Below are 19,293 nucleotides of genomic sequence, written 5' to 3'. Positions count from 1 at the left end.
GTTGTTAAAAACTTAGATTCTGGTGCAAAACCAGCCTGCTTTCAGATCCTACCTTGGCCATTTACTCAGTGTGTGGCCTTGAGTCCTACCAGCATATGCTGGGGGTCCTGAATCATCAGCACATGTGTGTTAAGGCCAAGACTTCACCGTGGGATTGCCCGTGCCCACTAAAGTCCAGGCCTTTCTAGGCCCCATGCAGATGGTAGCCGATGAGGTCATTCCCACACATGTGCCTTGGCACATTGGTGAGGCCCAGTTGTCCTGGTAATTCTCCTGAGAATTGTGTCTTTGCTGAGGGCCAAGCAACTTTCCTTTTGGCTGTTACAATACATAAATAAACAAAGAGCCACATATGAAAAACAGTCCATATAAAGCAACCATAGGATAAGTTGCAATCATCTATCAGAGTTGAAATATCATGTGTGGCCTAAAGCTTATGCTCCCTTTTCCATGTCATGGAATTTAAAAAATTCCAAGTGCAACAAGCAACCTTGTGAGCCAATAAAAGCCTCTATAACCCAAAGATCTCTCCCATACATAAAAATCCAAAGCCCAATGCCCCTCAAGATCTTTTAACATATTTATTTTATTCCCCAACATTCCAGCCATTTGTTTCATTTCTCGGTGTTCCCAGTGAATGCACCAAATGTTGGGGTATGCTAGGGAAAACTCTCTTTCTCTGCCCGAATTCAAACACAGTTGAGAAATAAGACAAGAGAGTAAGGCAAAACAGACTAAAACATCATCATTATGACCGGTAAAGCTGACACTGGAGGGTGTGGTTTATGTGTACTGTCAAGGGAAGAGTGAATGGAAGTATGGAAACAGTCCAGAAGTGCAATGATAAGGCACATATTCTCCACATGGAAAGAAGTATCAGCAGCTGGGAAAGATTTCTCCATTGATGCAGATAAAGCCTGGCTTAGATTGACATGGTAAAGAAGACTCAATTCAGGCAATAAGGTACATTTGTTGTTCAGGTTAATTGAGTGCAATGGTGATAGTACACAGGCCATTTTGAAATGCACAAGGGCCCAACTCATGGACTGCCAGTCTCTCTGAAATCCACTTGTTGGATCCACCGAAAATCATCTCAATGTGTTGGGAAAAAAGATTTGCAATTCCAGTCAAATGATGATTAGTCTTTACTACTCTATGAAAAACAATTAATGCAAAAAGCAGAAATTTAGGCACCGTTATATAATTAACATGACTAATAGGGACCTAACTCATAATTACCTGGGAGATCCCTAAAAAATCGGGAACCAATGAAAATGGAGCTGATAAGGGAGTGTGCTTACAGCGGAAAATCCGGATCTTGCCCAGTCAGGAAAAGCACACTGCTCTACTTGATCGCCTGTGCGTTTTAAGTCTTCTGGTGTTATTTTCATTGTCAGCTACGGCTTGAAAGTTTACTCGTGGGTTGTTGCTTCACCACCCTAGCCCATTTGCATTCTCTGGTGATACCTGAGAGTAACTCATGTCGCTCAGATTCATGCATCTCTGCCTCCATGGGGCACATGGGCTCTGCAATGGCACAGAGTTCAGGGGGAACCAAAACCCCAGGAAGCTGCTTTTTGCCAACATAAATCAAGAATGTTGATGTGGAATGGTTTGGAGAGCTTAAGAGAAATTCATCACCACCACTGAAAAAGCTACATAGCATGTGTGTTCAACTGCTGTTCAACCAGGAGTTATGTCTCGATGAATCCAGAAGGATTAAAAAGGAGGCGCTGTGCTTTTTAAATTTATATTTTAAAAATACGAAGTTACTACTTTAGATCGATAGAACCTTGAAAATGGGGCAATCTTTTAGGTTTCATCTCTGTGTTCTTTCAAAGGGTTGCAATATTTTAGGTTTGATTGCTGTGTTCATTCACTTCTAATTTCTTTTTTTTTTTTTTTAGGAAGGACTTCTGGTGATGCAGATTTCTTGGGAAAATTGTTGATTTTTCACTGTATTCGGGAAGGATGAGTTTTGATGATCATTTCTTGTGCCTAAGGTACTTCTTTACTAGTTTCTTGGGAATCTTCCTTGCAGAGCATCTTCAGAAGCCATTAGAACTAGCATTTGAAGCAGCTATGCAAATGTAAGAATAGGGGCCAAAACCAGTAAGGTTGAATTTCCACTGTCTTTGCGCCCCACTCTGATAACTTGATTTTACTACAAAGTGATCTTGGTTCTTGCAGTCACTCACATATTACTCTCGGCTCTGGTTGGGTGGACCCTGATTTTCAACTGCTTCAAGCAAGCGCCCCCACCCACTCTGCTCTGCTGTCACCCCACCCAGGTGTACATTAGTGTACTGCAAACCTGCACTCATTTCTTGGTTATGCAGATGTTTGTGGACGGAATTGCTCCTGCCAGCTACTTTCCATCTACTGCTTTGTCTGTCTCCTTTCCTCTTTTGAATCCATCTGGAATGAGGCCAAGAAGCCAAAGTTCTCCTGGAAATGACATTCTCTGTCATGGCAGAGAGGCATGGGCATACTTGTATATTGTGCCTGGGAGCAGCATGACATCCTGGCAGGGTGTGTGGCTGCACCTTCCAGGGAAATAGTTATGGGTTGCTTCTCTAATGGAAGGCTGGGGGATGGCTAATCATGTAACAATTTGAAATAATTACTAAAGAGAGAGAAAGAGAGTGAAAGACGTAATACTTTTGGTGGCTTCTGAAAAATGGCCATCATTGTTCTAGAATAGCATCCTGCCTGAATCATCATGGGTCTAAAGCTTAGGTGGAAATGTCTGAATTGCAGAGTGTTACCCTTAGCATAGTGCTCAGGGATGCTGCATTAGAAATTATTCTTTCTCTCAAAGCATCCTGGAGAAGTCAACTCAGCCTCAAGTCATTTTGTAATCTCAGTGACACAGACTTAGGGGAAAGGGGGAAGAAATGAGACCCAGATTGGGTGGCTTGATCAAATTGTGGGACCGGCCCCTGAGAAGGGCAGTCAGCAGTCCGGAATACAACATCCAGTGGGGCTGTGAATCAGGCTGATTTCACTGTTCCTGTTTTTGTGGTACGATCTGGTAAGTAGGGATTGGCAGTGGGGATTCTCACAGCAAAAGCGCTAAAAAAAAGATTGGTCATGACTCTGTGGGTCCAGGTGGATAGGACTCCAATTATAAGATCCAGGGTAGGGCTCTGGCAAAAGCCAAAGTGTCAAGGCAGAGCCAAGCAGGCAGGGTTCAGAGCAAGATTTCAGGCCCTGCAGGGAAGAACCAGAGCATGGGGCAGGCACACGAGGCAGAAATCAAACTGACAAGGAGGATACAATAGGGGGCTAGAGTGAAGTTTAACTCAGAATGAGCGTGGGTTCCATGGCCCAGTTCTGGGATTAAGACTTCAGCAGGGTTTCTCAGCCTCAGCACTATTGATATTTGGGGCCAGATGATTCTTTGTTGTGAGGGACTGCCCTGTGTATTGTGGAATATTTAGCAGCAGCCCTCACCTCTATGCATTAGTTGCTACTAATACCCCACCCCCCCGAGTTGTGACAGCTGTAAATGTCTCCAGACTTTGACAAATATGTCTGGGTGGACAAAAAATCACCATAGTTGAAAACTACTAGTTGACAGCAGAAGACTAATTCCCCTCAGCACTGACTAGTGGGGCCCCTATCTTGATCAGGTTTGGTTCATGAATGGGGCACATGTGAATCTGTCAATTAAGGACCTCAGACAAGTCAAGCTAGGGCCTGACAAATCTATCCAAAGTCCTCTGGTACTGAAAACTTTCATAAAGAGATAACCAAGCATTGGAGGGGGAAGAGCTTTGATTTTGCTTGGAGTTAAGAAGAGGAGAGAGAAGGAAGATAGAGAAGTCAGGGTGAAGTTAGCCAAGCTGAGCCAAGCTGAGAGTTTAAGGTAGAAGCCATAATTGCTCCCTTGGGCTTATCTGGAGCAAAACTATTAGTATTCAGAACACCCAGGCCTTGCCATCTGGTGTGCTTTGGGGATGGAAATCCTACATTTAATTGAGCACTGAACGAAGGCTTAGGTGGATATTTAATGATGAAGTCTACGCTTGCCAGTCAGTGTAGTACCACTGTACCTTTCCAGCAATTAGAAGGCTTTGAAGGTTCACACAAACTCTACTTGGACAAGAATGTCCAAGGCCCAGGATGTTTTTCATGTTGAATCTTGTCTAAGTTTCTCTTTTCCTGAGAGATGACAGTTGACTCTGGAGCTAGGTTTGAGTCAAGGCCAATGAGACCTGTCCTTCAGCTTCATTCCCAAAATTGAAGGTCACTGATGGCTTCATTTGTGGTGTTGTATCTGCTGTGTGTTCCCAGAGATGGTTTCATGCAGACTGTCTCAACAGATCTTCAACCCCCAGGAATCTGGTTGTTTCTAAATCCAGGACTTCTGCCACCTCTTCTGGTCATTTTTGTTCTCCAACCAGTACATCTTTCCTTTCAGAGAAGGAGTTAAATGTTAGGTGGTCGGAGCAAAGGAACCAGCTCAGAGCAGAGAGTGCCTGCCTGAGTACCTCCCCCGGAAGAAATGTGGATCACTTATTTCTCTAAGCGTAGCCAGGTAGCTCCCAGAACTCACACAAAGACTGCTCTCCAAGTGCGCTAGAAGGCCACGTGAGAGCCCCAAATTCAGGGAGGCAGAGTGAGTGGTGTCTCCCCACTTCCACCTCCACCACAGGCGGTGATAGTGAGGATCACATTAGAGCACACTACATGGCAGGTGGTGGGAATTTAATACACAACTTTGCTTGTTAAATGAAAATGAAATAGTGTTGCTTATAAAACTTCAGGGTATTAGGAGCTTAGGTAAGTGCATGTGAATTTCAGGGATCTTTGGATGGGGTTAATTTCATTTCTACTGTCTGAGAAAATGCAAAGCAGCAAAGGGTGACTTTGCTTAACTGAGAGATCAAGAAGTGGTCAGTTGACAAACAGAATAGTGGCATCTTGATCTTCTTTCCTCTGTTATGTACTCTCTTGGTTTGATTCCTGGGATTCAGTACTATTTAGTTAGAGGAAAAGCATTCTTTCTACCTGGATATTTTTAGATAATATTTCTGATCCATTAGGCACTTTCTTCCTACTAATTAACATCTGCATACCGATTATAAAACTACATTTGGAGGGGCAGTGAAGTAGAACTTTGCTTAAATTCTTTGCATTGCTTAATTTAGTATTAATAGAAACCCCAACACTCCAAATATATTTAGAGTTTATTTTGTATAATTTAAAAATCTGTATTTTTGGGTAACTTTTTATATTGGTTTGAAGAGTTTGTGTGTGAGAGAGATAAAAAGAGAGACAGAAAGAGAGTGGGAGGAAGAGAGGGAGGCAGGAACTGTTTTCCTTTCACTGTCTCAAAAGGTTTAACTTGGTTATTCAGGAATGATCTCAATTTTGTTTTGCACATATTTTGCTCTGAACTTTACCCAGAAATTTAAGGTTGGATTAATTCTTCTGTGGTTAAAATCTGTTTTAATTCTAGCAACCTCAGTCTACGTATACTTTAAGAAGAAAGGTCTACTATATTTGGTTCTCAACATTTAGGTCCTAATTTCCAGTTCTGTCCTTATATATTACACAGTATTTCCAACAGAATGGCATTCTCCTTGGTGACCTTTGAAACGTGCAAGCAGGACGTTGAAATGAGGACCAACTGAAGTTCTGTCTTTCCTGTTTACTAAGCTTGCTTTCCAAGACTCCTTCCTGACAGCTTACCCCAGTCCTTGGAACTTGCCAATAAACACTCAAACTAAAACAAGGCTCCCACTCACTTAAGTTTCTGGACTTCACTGCACTTAGCATTTAACATGTAGCAGAATATGGTATACAGAATATTAAAGTTTAGGGAGCTGAATAGGTCTTAGACGTGTTCCTTACCAGCTCTGAAATCTTGGGAAATGGGAGAATTTTAAGATGCATATTTTGGATTAACAAATGTTTGAAGACTCAAAAGTGGTGATTGCTTGCTTACTTTCACCAGAGACTAAAGGAATTAAGTAGAATTTATAATCTATGGAATCCAAGGTCATATTAAAAGAAACATTGAACTCCAGGAGCCTCATGGAAGAGCTCGATTGATAGAGATGACTCACTTTAATCATATGTGAAACCTTAACGTTGACTTGGAACTTCACGATGATACAAATACGGTACAGGAAGGCACAGTGCCTCCCGTGGCCTTCTAGTGCCTTCAGCTGCCTTCACACAGGATGAGATCTCAGTCGTCTCAACCAGATAGGTATAAAAAAGCCCTTGGGAACATTCTCCTGGAGACCCCCTCGTGATGTTCCTACTTCCCCTGCTGGAAAGGTGTTCCCCGTTCAGGTCCTCTTATCCTGGTCCTCCTCTTACCCTCTTGGGAATTATATATATTTTCCCTTGTTTAGATATACACAGAGATGTGAGAAAGGTCAGTATCCTCTCTTCTAGAAACCATACTTTCCTTTTCAACATGATGTTCATGTTCTGTTTTAACATATGTTTTATCATATGATATTCTATTTAAAATTCTGTAAAAAAAAAAATGTAATTATCTACCATTAAAGCTAAGGTAGCTTACAAAAATAAGTATTTGAAGCCTAATTGTGAGCAGTAAAGGAGTTGACAGAAGGGATTATTATATTTAGTTTTTTTAAAAAAGCTATTAGCCAGTAGCTGTTACTGTGACTTTATTTATTTATTGGGAATATACATATCAAGTAAATAAAATGGAGTTTAACAAGCAATTACAAAGGAAATACTTTGTACAACTACCACCCAAATCAATAACCCCCAAAACCCCAAATATGCACACCCCCTTTACAACTTCACCATCGTCTTTGTCTGTAGGCAGCATCTAGTTGGGTGTTGCCTTTTTATCTAAACTGACAGTCTCTTTTTAATTGGTATGTTTAGATTATTCACATTTAATGTGATTATTGATTGGATTAAAATCTACTACTTTGCCAGCTCTTTTCTATTTGGTCCAGACTTTTCTTTGTTTCTTTTTACTGTGAATGCCTCTTAGTGGGAATAAAAAAAGGAAAAAGGAAGTAATAGCAGGTGTTCTTGCTATATTACTTTAAAATTTTATTTATTTTTAATGCAGAGGTATGAGTAAGCTGAACCCTCTTGGGAATAACTCTGTCAAGAATATGAAGACCTTGAGTTTGTCTAAGTAAATGGAAGTATTTCATTTATCTTTGTGTTCAATTTCTCTGGCTCCTTGGACATAGTAGGCCTGTTTAGTGTTGTTGAATGAAGAAATGGATAAAATCACAGAAATGACTCCTTAAACGAGTATGTCTGTAGGTGGGAGCTTGTGGGTTTACTATGGCAGAAATCTGAAACCTAGACAGGGATTCCTAGTAAGTTAGAAAGAAGCATCCAAATCAGGCCTAGAAATAAGGCTACACATAAGTGAAACTGCTATTCCTACTAGTGGAAGAGCTCTCTTGGATTTCGTCCTAAAATTTTTCAGGGAAGGATCTTTATATATGTTTTGTAACACTATTTGAGTTTAGTTATTGTAATAAAGTAGTCTTTGTATGCTAATTAAATAGAGTAAGTGGAAAAGATATTCATTTTTAGTTCAGCTCATCACGTCAGTGATCTGTGCAGTGGCAAATATGCTAATTACAGTCAGTTCTGTTACAATGCAGTATATGTGTTCCACATAGCAAACTTAAATTTTGCTTTATGCTCAAACTGTTCCCTGATATGTCAGTTATGTCAAGATGAATACACATTTTCAAAACAAGTGGGTATAGCAAACCAATTTTATAAACAAAGCAGCTAATGATGATTATAGCTTACACATCATGAGCCCTTATTACATGCCAAGCTTTTGACATGTAATACTTAACTCATTAAATTCTATTAACAACCCTATGAAGTAGGTACTATTATTACTCCTCATTTGTAGATGAGGCCACTGAACCACAGGGGGGAGAAATAAATTGCCCAAGTCCACAGGACTAAGCGGGCAAGACTCCAGCTCCTGTTAGGTTAAACTTCTGTTCTTCTTCCCTCTATGCTAAAAGGAAAGTAACTACCTTTGAATTCTAAACCTAAACCTTACAAAGCAGCAAAAACTGCCATATTTTCCTGGCATATCATTTGCCACCTGATATTAATAGCAGAATGGAAGAACTCCTTCAAACCAGTAGGACATTCACTGAATATGACCTAAAGGGCCTGATGATGGAGGAACTGTTTAAGCTATGTGAGAAGAATTGAATTTATTAACTCACCTTGTGCTTTGTTCTGCCTTATTTCCTAGGCAGAATCTTCACAATGTGATAATGGAAAGCAGTGGGCAGGGGAAGGCAAATAAACTATTATACAAAGGAACATACCTGTGCTTGGCTAGGGGTAGGTCTCTATTTAGTGAGATTAAACCCTATTATGTTTTCATGATTAACCGTTACAGAATTGAAACTTGTCCCTCAGGACAGGAATTCGCCATTTACATTCCAACATTCTTTGTTTCCTGAGCAAAACCACTGCATTGATGTCATTTAATCCCCCTGTTTTTATATTTTCCCTCTTAGTTTGATACTGGCTTCTTTCTTCTCTAGTCATTCTGCCGTACTGTAATGGGGGCTGTTTTTATTTTGTTTTGTTTCCTCCTTCCCTTCCCTTCCCCCTCTTTTTTTTTTTTTTTTTTGTTGGTTTTTGTTTTTTTCTTTTTGGCAGATGAAGAGTGATCGTGGTAGGAAGTGGTATGCAGAGAAGAGTAGAAAAACAAAACCACTCTAGGCTTTGAGATAGTTATAAATATGTTAAAAGTATATCTATCTTTGCAACTGTTATGTAAGTCTCAAATTATTTAAAAATTAAAAGTTACAAAAATTTCATTTTAATTTTATCAACTGAATGTTTATTTCTTTAAAAAAAATAAAGATTCTCATGTGCAACCAGAATTGATAACAATTACTCTAGTCCAGTGGTTCTCAACTCTGGTTGCATGTTAGGATCAATACTTGGGGCGAGTTTTTAAATTACTTAAAAACAACAGCAAAGCCCTCTCCATCCCTTCTCCCCACAAAAGATCAAGAAGCTGCAATAAGTGGACCAAGGCAAGGATTTCCACCTAGGTAATTAGCATGGATAGCATAGTCATTCATTCATTTATTCATCCATTTATTCATTATTATTTATTTACCTACCAAGTGCCAGGCATGGGGGAGGAATAACGTGGTGATTAAATATATGCTCTGGAGATAGAAGACCCAGAGAGATGAAGAGTGTGTAGGAATGATTTGGGTAGAGGGAGAAGTGGGACGAGGGACTATTATGGAAAGAATTATCTGGACAGAAGGTCAACCTGTGGTGAGAAGGAGACCAAGACTTCCAAGGAAGTTCTCAGAAGGCTGGTGAGGCTGGGGGGAGGATGATTGACAGAGACAGTTCTTGTGTGACCTTCCTCTCTAACCTTGGGCAGCCTGAGGCTATGACCCATTGGATATTCCACCCTCACTCTGGCTTACCCCTACCACCTGGCTTCTCTAAGACCCTCCTGCCCACAGCCACACTCTTCAGTGACTTTACCTCAGTCTTCTTCATTGTTCTGTCCATACTGGGTTTCCTCTGTGGTCATTTCTGTGCAGTGGCATCTTTTCCGCAGCTCTTCAAGAAACTTTGGTCAGTTTGAGGCAGAGAGGAAGGGAATGAGGTCAAGGAAGGCTCTGGGGATTTAGGTTCTGGTCTTGGCCTTGATACTAAGTACCTCTAGCAACTCAGGCAAGTCTTTTCTCTTTCTGGTCTTCAGTTTCCTCACCTATAGGATGAGAAAGTAGGCCACGGCATCTACAAGCCTCCTTCAAGCTGAAACCTTATCTTCTTTTTTTTTAAAAAACTTATTTTACTGAGGTATAGTTGATTTACAATGTTGTGTTAATTTCTGCTGTATAGCGAAGTGATTCAGTTATACATATATACATCGTTTTTCATATTCTTTTCCATTATGGTTTATCACAGGATATTGAACATAGTTCCCTGTGTTATACAGTAGGACCTTGTTATAATAGTTTGCATCTGCTAATCCCAGACTCCCAATCCATCCCTCCCTCACTCCTTGGCAACCACAAGTCTGTTCTCTATATCTGTGAGTCTGTTTCTCTGAAAACTCACCTTCTGAAGAAGCCCTTTAAGACAAATATCTTCATCTTGAGCTACCAGACTGGCTATTTAGTTAAATTACTCTGTATAATAGCTATTGCTAGGGCATAATACCAGTTGAGAAATAAACATTTTACTGCAGATAAACTCAGATAAATTTGGGATGCCCTATTTCTAGCTAATAGTATAAATATGAATATTATAATCCAGTGACCCTAATTTCAGTTTACTTCCATAGATCCAGATGCTGCATTTGTTAAAGTTAAATAATAAAAATATCCTCAGACATATAGTATGAGAATATGAAATCTTAATGTGTGGTGATATGGTGAGCTCTGAGGTAAGAAGGATCCAGTCACTCAAAATAATGATGATCAGTTTTCACTGAGAAGTAATTTATCTAACTAAATTTTTTTTAGAAAAACCTGAAAATACCAAATGTTGGTATTTCTCAGGAATTACTGTTGGGAAGATAAATTGGAACCACTATTTTGGAAAGTCATTTGGCAGCATCTCCTGAAGCTGAATATACATACACCCTCTGAGTCAGCAGACACACCCCCATTGTATATCCAACAGAAGTGAGTACATATGTTCACTAAAAGACATGTACCAGCATGTTAATAATTAGTAGTAGGCCAAAATTGGATACTATTCAAATGCCCACCCACAGTGGAAGTGATAAATAAAATGTTACCTATTCATACAGTGGGGTCCTACAAAATGAGAATGAAGAACCTACAAAAGCACATCACAATGTGGATGAAATCCACAAACGTAATGCTGAACAACAAAAGCCACACACAAAAGAGCATATGGTGTATGACTCCATTTACATAGATAACAGAGACAATCACAGTGAATTTAGACTGTTAGAAGTCAGAATGGTGGTTACCTCTGGGTGGGTTGGTGGCCATTGGGGAGCATGGTAGGGGCTTCTGGGTCATATTCAGTGTCTTGGACTGTTTGGTGGTTACACTGGTGTGTTTAGTTTGTGAAAATGTATCAAGCTATACACTTAGGTTATGAGATTTTCTGTATGTACATTTTAGTTCAAGAACAACATTTTTAGAAAAGGTTTGCCATTTATTCATTTGATCCACATGACAATTCTAGAAGATAAGAAGCACAGGTAACTTTTCTCCAGTTTTGTAGAAAGAAAACATGCTCAGTTAAGTCCAAGTTCTCCGGGCTAATTAGTGGTAGAGTTAGGTCAGGTATGTAAATCTCCTGGCGGTGGGGGGGAGATAGTCCCTGTGGGAGGAACCTGCCCAGTGCCTGATGCAGAGTAGGTGCTCAATAAATGTCCTTTGAAGCTGGATTGTACACTGGTCCTGTCCAATCCCACAAGGCCACCATCTTGCTCTGGGAGTGGCCATTTGCTCTGATGGTCTGATGTCCCTGATGGAGTGAGTACATTCTCTTCTCAGAGAGGAATGGAGATGAGCTTTGTGTCAAATGTCCCAAGAAACTGCCAAAATACCTGTGGAGGATTGCAGAACTTTGTCCCTCTAGGGCTTAGAAGAGAATGAGTCAGACACTCAGTTCTCAGACATGGTGTCTAGTTAAATGGGAGGAAGGTTAACTTGGGCAGAAATCCATGTATGTGACCTTGGATAAATCACTGAACTTCTTTGGAGGCAACAGTTTGAAAGACACATTTGATACTCCCTACGTAGGACCATGTGCTCCTTCTGTGGTTAACCTTCTGAGACCCCTGAATTTTATGCCCTCCCAAATGTCTAATCAGATTCTCTTTATTTTCAGGGGCATCTGACTGTTTTTTTCAAATTTGGGAGTTCCCTTGGTGTTATTTAAAATCAAATTTTGATTAATTTATAATATAAATGCAGATATGCCCAATTTTCTGCTTGTCATCATAGTTCAGAAAGGAGATGCACCAACAATTTACATAGAGTAACCGGGGTCCTATTCAACTTGTTGACCATGTTTCTTCCAAAAATGTAAAACAGAAGTTTCCTTGTCAACATAATATTCCAGTTATTTATGATGTGGCTCTTAAAGAAAAGAAGTCCTAGAAATGGAGTCTGTTATTACTTGGATAATAAAAACTCAGGACCTTCTTTGGAAAAAATGGAGAATGATAAAATGCTTTGATTTAGGGTTTGGCTGTGATGTCAAGGTCAGCCAATGAGCACAGAGGGAATATGAGAAAAATAAAGAGATAAATAGAAGCAGATGTTTGGAAAATCTGAACTATCACTAGTGAAGTTGTATGGTTAGCCATCAAAATTTCAGGGTTAGATCTATCATCCTAATAAGTTTATAATGAAAACCATTTAAGTTGGTGTTCAAAAACTTTGTTAGAACTATAGTCAACTGTACTTTACCATGAAGTGGCATTTTCCAAATTATGCTAAAAACTTTGTGGTACTTTTGAGCTGAATCCTTGTCAGGGTTTTTCTCAAGGAGATCAGTTGCCATGGACTCCTGTTAACTCAAGATCTTTATTTCAAATTAATGTAAGAGAGAAATCTGATGAGAAGGGGAAAAGAAGTAAATACAGTTGAGAAGTTTTGGCTTCTGATTGGTCAAGCATCTATGTTTTCAGAAGCAAATTTCTTTTTACCTTTAGTTGTTTTTGATGGCAGGAAATAGAAAAGTTCTTACATTTAGAGTTACCAAAGGCTGTCATTTAAAAAGTTTGAATAGCCTAACAGAGGAAATAGATCACTAATAACTGAATCAAAAAGAAAGAAAGGAGACAGCTTAGAGAAAGGACCCTTGGAGACCCTCAGATGGAAGGCTGGTCAATAGCATAAGTATAAATGGCTGAGAAGAGCTGTTGACTCCAAGCCAAGATTCAGGGATTTGAAAAAGAAAATGATCAAGATTAGTGAGAAGGGTTTAAAACTAAAGTATTGATATTTACTTGACAGTTTGCTCAAAAAAACATTATGTGATTTACTGATTACTTTTCAAAAAGGGCAACATTTTATAATAGAAAAAGTGAAGAAACCATGATTATTACCATCTCGATATAAAGCCTTGACTTAATTCAGTTGAATTCCTGCCTTAGTGCTACTTGTGCGGGCTTGGGCACATTACTTGGTCCCTCAAAGCCTCACTTTCTTGATCTGTAAAATGGAGAAATAATAGTGTCTACTTCATGGGATTGTTTTGAGGCTTCCATGAGATGGAGAATGTAAATAGTTTATTTTAGAGCCTAAATAATATATTAAGAGCATTAAATGTTTTTGTCTATGGTAGTGATGATGATGAACACCTCTTTCCTTTTTTCTTTCCTCTACCTTGATTTAATCTCTCTTTTTTTTTTTAAACATCTTTATTGAAGTATAATTGCTTTACAATGGTGTGTTAGTTTCTGCTTTATAACAAAGTGAATCAGTTATACATATACATATGTTCCCATAGCTCTTCCCTCTTGCATCTCCCTCCCTCCCACCCTCCCCATCCCACCCCTCTAGGTGGTCACAAAGCACTGAGCTGATCTCCCTGTGCTATGCGGCTGCTTCCCACTAGCTATCTATTTTACATTTGGTAGTGTATATATGTCAATGCCACTCTCTCACCCTGTCACATCTCACCCCTCCCCCTCCCCATATCCTCAAGTCCATTCTCTAGTAGGTCTGTGTCTTTATTCCCGTCTTGCCACTAGGTTCTTCATGGCCTTTTTTTTTTTTTTTTCCCCTTAGATTCCATATATGTGTGTTAGCATACTGTATTTGTTTTTCTCTTTCTGACTTACTTCACTCTGTATGACAGACTCTAACTCTATCCACCTCATTACAAATACCTCCATTTCATTTCTTTTTATGGCTGAGTAATATTCCATTGTATATATGTGCCACATCTTCTTTATCCATTCATCCGATGATGGACACTTAGGTTGCTTCCATGTCCTGGCTATTGTAAATAGAGCTGCAATGAACATTTTGGTACATAATTCTTTTTGAACTATGGTTTTCTCAGGGTATATGCCCAGTAGTGGGATTGCTGGGTCATATGGTAGTTCTATTTGTAGTTTTTTAAGGAACTGTTCTCCATAGTGGCTGTATCAATTTACATTCCCACCAACAGTGCAGGAGTGTTCCCTTTCCTCCACACCCTCTCCAGCATTTATTGTTTCTAGATTTTTTGATGATGGCCATTCTGACCGGTGTGAGATGATATCTCATTGTAGTTTTGATTTGCATTTCTCTAATGATTAATGATGTTGAGCATTCTTTCATGTGTCTGTTGGCAATCTGTATATCTTCTTTGGAGAAATGTCTAGGTCTTCTGCCCATTTTTGGATTGGGTTGTTCGTTTTTTTGTTATTGAGCTGCATGAGCTGCTTGTAGATCTTGGAGATTAATCCTTTGTCAGTTGCTTCATTTGCAAATATTTTCTCCCTTTCTGATGGTTGTCTTTTGGTCTTGTTTATGGTTTCCTAATCTCTACCTCATTTTAGAAAAGATCTGAAGTTGCTTAAAATGTTGCAAATAAGCAAAATCTTCTTTTATCTATTTTGTTTATACTATACCTCACTTAAAGGGGAAATTGAAAGAAAATTGTGAGGGTTAAAGTATATTTATATACTATAAGTAATAGTATAAAATATATTTAAGGTTATTTTACTTTATATATACTTTATATAATAGTATAAATGTATATTTAAGGTTATTTTTTAAAAAGAAGTAGAATTAGAAAGTTTTTAAGAAGAGAGTTGGAGCCAGAATAAAAGATAGCAAAGATGTGAATTAGTGGTCTGTACCAATCAAAGTCTTAATGGAAAAACAAAGATTCATTCAAAACAGTATAATTTGAGGAGAGTTTATTTATAAAGGTGGGGTTGCATGTAAAATTTAAGATAGTATTTACTTAGAGGCCTGAAGGTTTGAGAGAAGGAAGAAGTCACGGGAACCCAGAAGAGAGAGTTTTAGGGCAGGCTGCCTAGGGAGGTCCTTGAGAGGACCAGAGACCTATGTTGAGGGACATAGCCAGCCTGAGGTGACCTCATGGGGACAGAACTGGGGAAATGAAGATCCTGAATTCACTCTCCTTCCTCCCTCCCATATCCTTCTGGCTCTTCCCATCGACTAAAGAGAATTGGAGAGCCATTCATGTTATCCCCACAGGCCCATCTGTCTTCAGGAGAAGCAAGAGGATAGGCAGGTGTGTGTGTGGAGTGAACATTTTAGGCAGAGAGGAACATAAAGTTGCTAAATGTCATTGAAATCTTAACTAAACTCCGAAGCAAAGAGGGGATAGAATCAGTTATAAAATCCATGTCATCAACAAACAATAACAAACCATGTCATTTTTCTTTGAAGCTTTTCTAGACAATTCCAGTTTTAAGTGACAGTCTGCAAAAATGTCCAACTTGCTAAACATTTATCTGTTATATGAGATTGTTGGATATAGATCAATTAAATTTGGGAAACATCTGGGAAAAATAATAATTTTGGTTTTAGAAGTTGGCCCAATCTGTTCTTTCTGAAAATAAATAAAAAAGATAATAAAATGATCTGTAAAGGCAACTCTTAGATTGAGACAATAAAATGCTTTCATTTTCGTCAAGGAGATTTTTTAAAATCTTCCATCATGAGTGCAAGTAGACACTTTATAAAAAATTAGCTACAGACCATTGAGATAGGTTTAAAAGAAAGGGGACCAAAGCATATTGATTTATCCCACTCTGAATTATTTACTGATGTGTCAGGAGAATATTCCAGAGGCCCAAGTTCCATGGTAGTGAAGTGCAAGAAAAGTATCAGGAATTGGCATTCTAAACTGAGCACACACAGCTTGGCCCATGAATGGTTCTTGTTCACAGAGGTGGAATCTAAGAAAAGGTGAGGAAAAGCTACAGGTCATCTTATACTGGTCTTGACAGATCTTTCTTCTGGGTGAAAAGACTGTAAGAGGAATTAGTTATGGAAGCAATATTTCCTATATCTGTTTTGATATTTTGAAAGCCAAATAGGACAAAGGACACAGACAGTAGTGCAGAGATTTGCATGACTCTCTTTGGAAAAATCTCTACTTTTTTGTAAATATAATTGGATAAAGTGGGAAAAATATGGTACTAGACACATGATTGTTAATAGCATTAACAAACAACTTTGCATATTGTGTCACACTTTATAAACTTTCATGGACGGAATTATGGAAGCCTCACAACAATGCTGTGAGACACTACCCTCTTTGTAGGTTACAAATGGAAAACCAGGGAGAGTGAGAGCATTCTCCAGGTCACCAATTGGTAAATATTCTCATGGGGATAGTGATTGGAAGGGATGAGAATCAAACATGGGAACATAAATTAAAGTGTCCTAAATACATTTTTTTAAATTTTTATTTATTTATTTAATTTATTTTATTTTTGGCTGCATTGGGTCTTTGTTGCTGAGCACGGGCTTTTCTCTAGTTGCGGCGAGCGGGGGCTACTCTTCGTTGCAGTGTGCGGGTTTCTCATTGCGGTGGCTTCTCTTGTTGCAGAGCATGGGCTCTAAGCGCGTGGGATCAGTAGCTGTGGCTCACGGGCTCTAGAGTGCAGGCTCAGTAGTTGTGGCGCACGGGCTTAGTTACTCCGCGGCATGTGGGGTCTTCCGGGACCAGGGCCCGAACCCGTGTTCCCTGCATTGGCAGGTGGATTCTTAACCACTGTGCCACCATGGAAGCCCCCCTAAATACATTTTTAAATCAAATCAAACATCTTGCTTTACTAATTTTTATTGAATGCCTTTGGCATCCATGGTGAGCACATAATAAATATTTGCTGATGAATGAATGAGTGATTGCAGGAAAAAAATGATACATATGAGAACTTTGTCCTTTGCTCATTTATCTCTTGAGAATGCATGTTCTTGAGATAACATGCACAAATTTAGAGGGTGTACAGGGTGGGATGCCATGTGCATTATTTCCATCTCCAAGGACGTGTTTGAGTAGATGCAAAAACTGTGGCTGTGGCTCCCCCGTGGCTGGCGGGGTGTGCCAGCTTGCAGGAGTCAGCTTGTGTGGTAGTTTAAGGAAAGTCCATATCTCAAACTGCCTGGGAGGCCTGGAGGCCTAACCACCCAGGATGACAGGCCTTGACACTCATAGGCAGGCCTGGAGCATCCTTAACCTGAGGGTATACAGCCTCATACTCGTGTGTCAAAGGTCAGATGACACCTTGGCAGCCTTGGGCATGCAATTATCCCTGATGAGTCCCCTGTGGGAGGCGTCTTCTGCAAAAGGATCACCCAGTGTCCTTGCCCTTTTCAGAAGCTTTGCCGGTGTTAACAGGCCAGTGGGGGTCTACTGAAGCGTCCAGATTTCCTCTGGGAATCCCTCTGCTCCTTTAAACTTGGAACATGCCTTCAGTGACAGGAAGACTTTGGAGGAGAGTTAAGTACCTGTCTCAATTAATCCATAACACTGTCTCTAATGCCCCCATCGTGGGTTCAGACATTTCCTTCATGACTCTCAGACCCAGCTTCTGAAGCCCCAGAAGGAGACGACCTGGGAATAGGACAGTGCCTCCTTCACTGTGCTTGGCAAAGCCCGTCTGGGGAACTAAAGCTCTACAGAACCCACAGAGCCCCTCAGATCCATTGCCGGGGCCTCCCTAACTCTAGTGTGAATGAGAATGACCACAATGTGACAAAAGTCTGTAGCTACCCCACTGATTTCTCTGGAAGACCCTGAACCCATGTCAGCCTGAGGAATACACTCTGGGCTCAGTGCAGGCCCTAGACAGGAAGCACTGCCACCAGCCCTGAGGGCAGGATTCCAGGAGCCTCAACAGAAACCTCCACCAGATGGAGAGCGCTTTGATTCTGTGACCCTTGAGGACTTGGTTTCCTCCACGGCATGAACATAGGGTTTGGAGCTGGGCTGATCTGAGTTTGAAGCCCTCCACTGATACGTGAGAGGAGTAGGGTTTTAGATAAGTTTTAAAATTTCTATGAGCTTCAGTTTCCCATCTAAACTGGAGGTAATAGTAACTACTCGATATGGTTGCTAAGGTGATTATGTGTGGGACCATACCAAGAAGGTAGACTCAAATGGGCTCCCTAGGCATTCATAATTATGAAGATAATCTTCTGGATTCCTGAAGCATCTTTCTCGAGGTGCCCAAATGGCTCTGACCTGTGTGGTCTCCGTGCCTCGAAGTAGTCCTGTGAGGGGGTTATGTGAAAAGAAGAAGTATGATACTGGGAAGCTGTGACTTTTGTCTAAAATCATGCCATCAGGTAGAATCAAGACTAATTGTTCTGTCCAATACTTTATCCAGGAAACTTTGCCAAATCCTATTTCGTAAACATTCTTACAATGTCTGAACAGAAGAGACTCAGGTGAGACACAAGGAAGAAGAGCTGTTTGTTCTCCCTGTGACTAGCCCCCCAGGGGAAGTTACACAATCTCTGGGGCTGAAGGATTTAGGGGATACTAATCACACAAATAGTACTCCTGCTGGAAAAACAATACGTCTACCACCAAACCATTAATCTAACTAAATGATGTAATCAGCTTCACTGTTAGAGTCATCAGCTGTGATTGTTGGAGAGAACAGCATTATGAAATACTTTGAAACCATTGAAAACAATGAGGCAGCTCTATCTGTAAGTGCCGAGATATGGTTTACTAAAAATGCGCAGAGCAATATGTATAATATTGCATTTTTGAAAAAATAATAATAAATGCAATTTATATGGTATACATACCATATGAGACGAATAAGATTGCAAATCAAACAATAGACTGAGTTTGTCTCTGAGAGTGTATTTGGAAAGGGGAATAGGTAAAGAGCTTGATTTTTTTTTTTGCACATCCCATTTACATTTTTATAATTAAAATGTATTACTCTTTAAAAATTACAGAATGCCAGAAGTTGGGAAAAAGACAATATCTAGTACCATACCTACTATCTATCATATACTTAGATAGATATTGAATAATAACTTGGTGAGTTCCATAATAATTTCCTTACTAAATAATAATGATAATAATAATAAATCTCACATTTATATTCTGCTTTATAAAATATAAAGTCTTTTATATGCATTATGACATTTGGATTTACCACAAACCTCTGAGTTGGGCAGAGGAAAGCACTTTACAAATCGGGATTTTGAGACTCTCAAAGATAAAATCATTTTTCCAAAGTCATATGTAAGTGATACTGGGACAGTACTCTTGTTACTTGATTTTTCATTTATTCTTTTACCAAAGATTTTTTGAGTCCCCTCTGTG

At 39.7% G+C, this 19,293-nt stretch overlaps 1 long non-coding RNA gene across 2 annotated transcripts in view; it reads left to right on the top strand.

The window, feature by feature from the left end:
* LOC309651117 overlaps positions 1-19,293 on the top strand; it is a 232,692-nt gene that overhangs the window by 178,182 nt on the left and 35,217 nt on the right. The window contains exon 4 of one of the 2 annotated variants that reach the window (XR_014257934.1): positions 1,908-2,003. This is a non-coding gene — a long non-coding RNA (uncharacterized lncRNA). Of the gene's footprint in view, positions 1-1,907; positions 6,661-19,293 lie in introns of those variants that run through there. The other variant, XR_014257935.1, reaches the window with a different exon arrangement.

The sequence above is a fragment of the Balaenoptera physalus genome (genome assembly GCF_965194825.1).
Source record: "Balaenoptera physalus genome assembly, chromosome: 2".
NCBI classification, from domain to species: domain Eukaryota; kingdom Metazoa; phylum Chordata; class Mammalia; order Artiodactyla; family Balaenopteridae; genus Balaenoptera; species Balaenoptera physalus.
Note: the sequence above shows the minus strand (reverse complement) of the source record. Positions and strands in the feature narration are given on the sequence as shown.